The following is a 7,943-nucleotide window of genomic DNA, read 5'->3' on the forward strand; positions in this document are numbered from 1 at the left end:
GCCTCACTCTGTCAGCACTTTTTGGATAGTCTTAGAGTGTGAAGAGATACACCTCAAATGGTAACTTCCAGTTGTTCATAAAGTTCTAGGAGTAATGACACAGGAACGGGACAATGTATGGTTCTAAGTATAGATGCTCCATAATTATTTCATGAGAAATGCTATTAGTTACTAAAACAGACGTCAGGAGAACGGAGAGAACCTCTCTAAGGTACACAGACCACAATGTTGATTAATGTCAAGCCTCACTTAGAAAAGACAAAAAAGACAAAAAATGTTTGGTAATGGCTACTTCTCCGACACCAATAAAAATGGTTCCGGTAAAGTACATATGCTCATAATGCTGAAAACATGAATACCTGACTTTTATTATGTTGTATGCCTATTTGAGGGTAAGGCTACATATGTCAGTTATAAACCAAAAAGAAGGTAAGAACAACCAGCTATACACTGATCAGCCACAGCTTTGAAACCACCTGCCTAATATTGTGTACTTCCACACTTGTGCTGTCAATAGGGATCCGAATTTCATGAAAAGATTCGATCCGAATTAATTTGCAGTGACAGCTATTTCCTGGCTGCAGAGAGCCTGAATAGTGGTGTAGAACACTGTGCCTTGTAGTAACACGCATAGGGAGTCTGTTGTGGTACTGAAACAATACTGTGAGTCAGTATTACACGCACATGACAGGCGTCGCTCTTAGAATCACTGCACACTTTACTTATTTGGGCAGTTACGGGGCCAAAACTGACCAAATAACTCAAGTGTGAACTCAGCCTTACAGGTCGATGTTAGCGCCAGGTATAAAGAACCGTGCAGAGGCCCAAGATCCTACTGTGGAGTGAAAGAGCGCACTCCTTTTACACCATTGTCAGCTGATTGCACATAGATGTCTACAGAACCTGTTCTATTAAACGCTTATACAAGTAGAGCCCCCCACTCCCCTGACAAAGTGGAGAGGTTGTCAGCAGTAAGTTTGTGTTGATGTCACTGATTATTTTGCCCTTCCTCTGATCTGTCAGAACAATAACCCCCCAAAAAATGGATCCTGTCTGTTGAGCATCTGCCTTCACTCTGTCAGCATTTGGTCAGTAATCCATCAGTATTGCTAAAGCCAAAAGAAAACAGGAGTAGATCTAAAACAGAGATAACATGTGAATGGAAGATTTGCATGTCTTCTGTGTTTTGTACCCACTTCTGCTTTTGGCTGCCAAATCATAAGCCAATTCTGATGGGACCATACAGGCCTTACAGCTGCTACACAGACAGGATCCGTTGTGCATCTCATTTTTCCTTCCTTCTGACAGATCAGAAGGAGGGCCAAAAAAATGATAATGTCAACCAGGCCAAAAAGTCAAAATAGTGGCCCAGTCATGGAGTGGGGAGGGTGGGAGAACAGGTTGAGAAGTCCACAGAGTGGCCCAATGATATAGTTTTGAGGTAGCAGCAGCATGAGGAAGCCACAGAGTGGCCCAGTGACATAGTGTTGAGTTAGCAACAGCATGAGGAGGGCACAGATTGGCAAGGTGACATAGTGTGGAGGTGGCAGCAGTAGCATGAGGAGGCCACAGAGTGGCACATTTACATAGTGTTAAGGTGGCAGCAGCATGAGCAAGCCACAGAGTGGCCCAGTGACATAGTGTTGAGTCAGCAGCAACATGAGGAGGCCACAGACTGGCAAGATGACATAGTGTGGAGGTGGCAGCAGCATATGTAGACCACAGAGTGGCACAATAACATAGTGTAGAGGTGGCAGCAGCATGAGGAGGCCACAGAGTGGCCCAGAGACAAAGTTGTGAGTTGGCAGCAGCAGGAGGAGACCACAAAGTGGCAAGGTGACATAGTGTGGAGGTGGCAGCAGCATGAGGAGGCCACAGAGTGGCACAATGACAGAGTGTGGAGGTGGCAGCATCAGCAGCATGAGGAGGCCACAGAGTGGCACAATGACAGGTGACAGGGTGTGGATTTGACATCAGCATGAGGAGACCACAGAGTGGCCCAGAGACATAGTTGTGAGTTTGCGCAAGTGACTCAGAGGGACTCCCTGCCTCCATCTCCACTGCATACTGCTAGGGTGTGTCTGAGTCCTCTGCCTCCTCTTCCTCATCTCCCTCTTGCCCCTCCGGCTGCTCCTGCTCCTCCTCTCCTGTCACCTGTGTAGAAAAAGCACCCATTTCGCTACACATTGCTTGTGCTCCAATGTCCTCCTCCAGTTCAGTGCCCACAGGGCTGATGTGGCCGTGAGATGTAGGCGCCACGTCTCCAGTCTCCTGACCAGCCAGATTTACCAGCATCTTTTCCAGGACATGAATCAGTGGAATGACGTTCTTCATCCCATAGACTTGGCGACTGACAAATAAAGTGGTCTCCTCAAAGGGCACGAACAAACGTTAGGTGTCACGCATGAGCTGCCACTGGCTAACATTGAAGTTACACAGGGGAGTACCTCTGTCCTTGGCCTTTCTCTGTTCATATAGTTGGCGCAACATATGGAGGGTGGAAATCCAACGGGTGGAAACGTTGCATATCAGCCTATGTTGGGGGATGCGGTTCTGCCGCTGCAGCTCAAGGAGGGTGTGCTTTGTGGTGTACGAGTGGCTGAAGTGCATGCAAAGTTTCCTGGCCATTTTCAGGATGTCTTGCAGATGGGTGGAAGACTACAGGAAATGCTTGAAACCAGATTGAACACGTGCGCCATGCAGGGCGCATGGCTTATCTCTCCTTGACGCAGCACCGACACCATGTCCTTCCCTTTGTCAGTCACCATGGTTCTGATTTTGGGTTGTCGTGGAGAAAGCCAGGCTTTGATTTCTTGATGGACGAGGAGCAGTTCCTCCCCTGTGTGACTCGGTTTGCCCAGGCAAACTAGATGCAGAACAGAGTGACACCGCCGTGCCCTGCACATGTGGTATGCTGGTGGGGCACTGTGAATTGTCCCTGCAGTGGAGGCTGAGGACACAGTGGAGGATGAGGAAGCAGAGGCAGACATTGTCGCAGGACCAACTACATGAGACCGTGGAGGCGGAAGCGGCGTCACCTGGCCAAGTTGCTCGGCAGGAACCACAGTTACCCAGTGAGCCGTAAAGGAAATATATTGTCCTTGACCGTAGTTACAGCTACCATGGTTGGCATTAATGTAGATTCGTATTAGGTCCAAGCAATAACATTTTACCTTGAATGTTGTGGTCCTGTAATATAGAGAAAGGTTGTCACACACTCTGCGATTCAAGTGTGAGATTGATGTATTTTTAAACCTATTAGTTTTATACATTTTTTTTCATTGTTCTAGTTATTTTTTATTTTGTATATATTTTACATAATAAACTTATATTGTTGTGTCCAGATGTAGGTGTGCCCTACTACACTATATTACATTGTGTGCACGTAGTAGAGAGGCCGGGCGGCACAGCTATACACTCCCTTTTCAACACTTCATACACCAGATCCAAACACATCTAGCGCACCACCCCGTCTTGCACTGCAGTCCTATGGTTAATGGATAATGAGGCGGCACTCATCCAGCAGTTAATTCTGCTGGTTATTGTTACTCGCATCCCCAACCAATAAAGGATCATTTTATGAATTATTGCTGGGTGAGTGCCGCCTCATTATCCTTTTCTACTGTTGGAAACTATATTACATTGTACTTATTAAGATTGGGTGGGTGTTTTAGTAGGAGCACCCTTTCCTTGCTAGCCAGAGGGTGAGCCACCTCAATATTTTAGCATTACGTAAAGGAAATATATTGTACTCGAACGTAGTTACCGCTCTACATGTCGGCGCTGCTGTGCACTTTGGCAGACACCGACAGGCTCAAGGTCTGGCCCACCTTCTGTTCTACAGATTTGTGCAGGGCTGGTACTGCCTTTTTGGCAAAGAAATGATGGCTTGGGACTCTCCACCTTGGCTTGGCACAAGCCATCAGTTCTCTGAAAGGTGCAGAGTTCACCACTTGGAAAGGGAGGGACTGCAGCACCAGCAACTTGTCCAAGAGAATGTTTAGCTTCTGCGCCGTTGGATGAGTAGACGCATATTGCTGTCTCTTGGAAATCACTTCAGTGATTTATTGCTGACAGAATGACTGACGAGGAGTAGGAGGGCGAGGAGCAGGAGCATCAGGACCGGTAGAAGATGGGAAGGATAGACAGCTTCCTTCAGCTGAGGTGGTGGAGCCTTGACTGCCAGAAATCAGGTGGCACACTGGTTGATGCAGTGGTTGCTACAGCAGGCTGGACCACCACATTGGATCCACGGTTCTCCCAGGCCACTTTATGGTGACGCTGCATATGTTGACGCAGGGCTGTAGTGCCAACATTGGCACCCTGGCCACGCTTCACCTTCCCACAGATTCGGCAAATGGCTATGTTTACCTCCTCCGGCGGCTTAACAAAAAACTGCCACACTGCCAAGTAGGTGATTTTACCCCCAATACTCCGCACTGACTGACTGCTACCGCTGCTACCTCCGTAAACCCCTGCACCACTACTTTCCGGACAGGTAGGCTCCTGCGAAACGGGTGGTCTACCCCGGGCACGTTTGGCTCCCAACCTACCACTGCTGCCACCCTGCTGACTCCCGGCCATGCTACCGACTTACTGACTCCGCCGCTGCCTCACGCGCAAGCTGCCACCCTCTTCTCCCAATGATGATGAAGCCCCTTCGTCCCCTGGCTCCCAATTGCAATCGGCTATATCATCATCGAGTACTGTCTGCACATCACTGATGTCCTACTCAATGGTCTCTGAGCCAGGAGCCTGACCGCTTGCAACACTAGCTCCCACGCCACTCTCCTTCTCACTACTTGCCCGCCTAGCGGAGGAAGTGGCGAATTTCTTCTCCACATCTTGGCTGGCCAGTAGCTGCTGACTGTACTCTAGTAGGTCGTCCTCGCTGTATAGTGGAGCTGAGCCCACAGCATATAATACTTATCTGGCTGAGGGAACAGAAAAGGATAGAGGCATGTCGAGGAGCACAGGGCCTGCTCCCGGGCCATGCCAACGAAGGGTTGTGTCTGACGAACCCACCGACTCTTGGCTGGGGGTGTCTGATGTCACTTGGGATGAAGTGGATGACCAAGTCAACCATTCAAGAACCGCTGGATGCTGGTCAATACACGACCGCTAAATGACACCGGGAGCTCAGGCCTCTCAAAGTTACCCGTGTTGCCACGTGCCCCAAAAAAGGCTGTCATTTTCTCACTTCACTACACAATAGCTAATAAGCCCTTTTTTTTTCTCCACTAATACACCTCAAAAAAGGCTTTAGAACATATACCTGCACTGCTGAACGGCAAATAGGCAATTTTTTCCACTAATACGCCCCAAAAAAGGCTTTAGAACATATAACTACACTGCTGCACGGCAAATAATACTTTTTTTCCCCACTAATACACCCCAAAAAAGACTGTAATTTTCTCACTTCACCACACAACGGCTAATAAGCCCCTTTTTTCCACTAATACACCCCAAAAAAGGCTTTAGAACATATAACTGCACCGCTGAACCGCAAATAAGCCCTTATTTTTTTCCACTTATACATGCCAAAAAAGGCTTTAGAACATATAACTGCACCGCACAAGGGCTAATAAGACATAGAAATATTTCCTAGTAAGACACCTTGTTTAATGGCTGTATCACACAGCACTTGCACCCCAAAAAAGAGAACGGTTTAATGGAATTACAGAGGTATCAACTACAGTCAGGTCCATAAATATTGGGACATGGACACAATTCTAACATTTGTGGCTCTATAAACCACCACAATGGATTTCAAATGAAACGAACAAGATGTGCTTTACCTGCACACTGTCAGCTTTAATTTGAGGGTATTTACATCCAAATCAGGTGAACGGTGCAGGAATGACAGCAGTTTGCATATGTGCCTCCCACTTGTTAAGGGACCAAAAGTAATGGGACAATTGGCTTCTCAGCTGTTCCATGGCCAGGTGTGTGTTATTCCCTAATTATCCCAATTACAATGAGCAGATAAAAGGTCCAGAGTTCATTTCAAGTCTGCTATTTGCATTTGGAATCTGTTGCTGTCAACTCTCAAGATGAGATCCAAAGAGATGTCACTATCAGTGAAGCAAGCCATCATTAGGCTGAAAAAAACAAAAACAAACCCATCAGAGAGATAGCAAAAACATTAGGCGCGGCCAAAACAACTGTTTGGAACATTCTTAAAAAGAAGGAACGCACCGGTGAGCTCAGCAACACCAAAAGATCCGGAAGACCACGGAAAACAACTGTGGTGGATGACCGAAGAATTCTTTCCCTGGTTAAGAAAACATTCTTCACAACAGTTGGCCAGATCAAGAACACTCTCCAGGAGGTAGGTGTATGTGTGTCAAAGTCAACAATCAGGAGAAGACTTCACCAGAGTGAATACAGAGGGTTCACCACAAGATGTAAACCATTGGTGAGCCTCAAAAACAGGAAGGCCAGATTAGAGTTTGCCAAACGACATCTAAAAAAGCCTTCACAGTTCTGGAACAACATCCTATGGACAGATGAGACCAAGATCAACTTGTACCAGAGTGATGGGAAGAGAAGAGTATGGAGAAGGAAAGGAACTGCTCATGATCCTAAGCATACAACCTCATCAGTGAAGCATGGTGGTGGTAGTGTCATGGCGTGGGCATGTATGGCTGCCAATGGAACGGGTTCTCTTGTATTTATTGATGATGTGACTGCTGACAAAAGCAGCAGGATGAATTCTGAAGTGTTTCGGGCAATATTCTCTGCTCATATTCAGCCAAATGCTTCAGAAGTCATTGGACGGCGCTTCACAGTGCAGATGGACAATGGCCCAAAGCATACTGCAAAAGCAACCAAAGAGTCTTGTAAGGGAAAGAAGTGGAATGTTCTGCAATGACCAAGTCTATCACCGGACCTGAATCCGATTGAGCATGCATTTCACTTGCTGAAGACAAAACTGAAGGGAAAATGCCCCAAGAACAAGCAGGAACTGAAGACAGTTGCAGTAGAGACCTGGCAGAGCATCACCAGGGATGAAACCCAGCGTCTGGTGATGTCTATGCGTTCCAGACTTCTGTCTATGCGTTCCAGACTTCAGGCTGTAATTGACTGCAAAGGATTTGCAACCAAGTATTAAAAAGTGAAAGTTTGATTTATGATTATTATTCTGTCCCATTACTTTTGGTCCCCATAACCAGTGTGAGGCACATATGCAAACTGTTGTAATTCCTACACCGTTCACCTGATTTGGATGTAAATACCCTCAAATTAAAGCTGACAGTCTGCAGGTAAAGCACATCTTGTCCGTTTCATTTCAAATGCATTGTGGTGGTGTATAGAGCCAAAAATGCTAGAATTGTGTCGATGTCCCAATATTTATGGACCTGACTGTATTGCAAACCTGAAATGAGCAGCAGTATAATGGCAATTTGGATCCCCAGTCAGTGCAGCAAGGTGTAATAGAATCGCTCGTATTACCCAGGCTGTACACTCCCCTATTGGACCCTGTTCTCCTTTTATATTGTGGAATAATTCCTCCCTCTCCTTTCCCTACACTTCTAATGATCTTTCCCTGAACTTCTATTCAGCAAAAAAAAAGTTTTAAAGTATTTTCTACCACTGTCCCTAGCGCCTGCTGACGTCTCTCTGCATGCATTGCATTGTGGGTGATCCCTTGTTCCCAGAGTTCTTTGCTCCATGTCCTAACATGTGCAGCAGCCATTTTAGGAAAAAATGCAATTAGTGACCACGAGGCATGAGGAAATTCGGATTTGGTGCGAATCGAATTTTTCCTGAAATTCAGATCGAATTCCACTTCGTCAACTTTGATTCGCTCATCTCTAATCTGAACCATCGAGACATGGACTCCACAAGACCTCTGACAAGTGTCCTGTAGTATCTGGCACCAATACATTAGTAGCAGATGCTCTATGTTCTATAACCTGTGAGGTTGTGCCTCCATGGAA

General features: G+C 46.6%; 1 long non-coding RNA gene across 1 annotated transcript; it reads right to left on the reverse strand.

The window, feature by feature from the left end:
* Positions 1 to 1,014: 1,014 nt before the first annotated feature.
* On the reverse strand, positions 1,015 to 4,749 carry LOC120979569. Its single transcript, XR_005774320.1, has 3 exons — positions 4,594 to 4,749; positions 1,193 to 1,198; positions 1,015 to 1,064 (listed from the first exon to the last, which is right to left on the reverse strand). It is a non-coding gene; the product is annotated as an uncharacterized LOC120979569 (long non-coding RNA).
* Between the last annotated feature and the right edge of the window lie 3,194 nt (positions 4,750 to 7,943).

The sequence above is a fragment of the Bufo bufo genome, chromosome 9 (genome assembly GCF_905171765.1).
Source record: "Bufo bufo chromosome 9, aBufBuf1.1, whole genome shotgun sequence".
NCBI classification, from domain to species: Eukaryota; Metazoa; Chordata; class Amphibia; order Anura; family Bufonidae; genus Bufo; species Bufo bufo.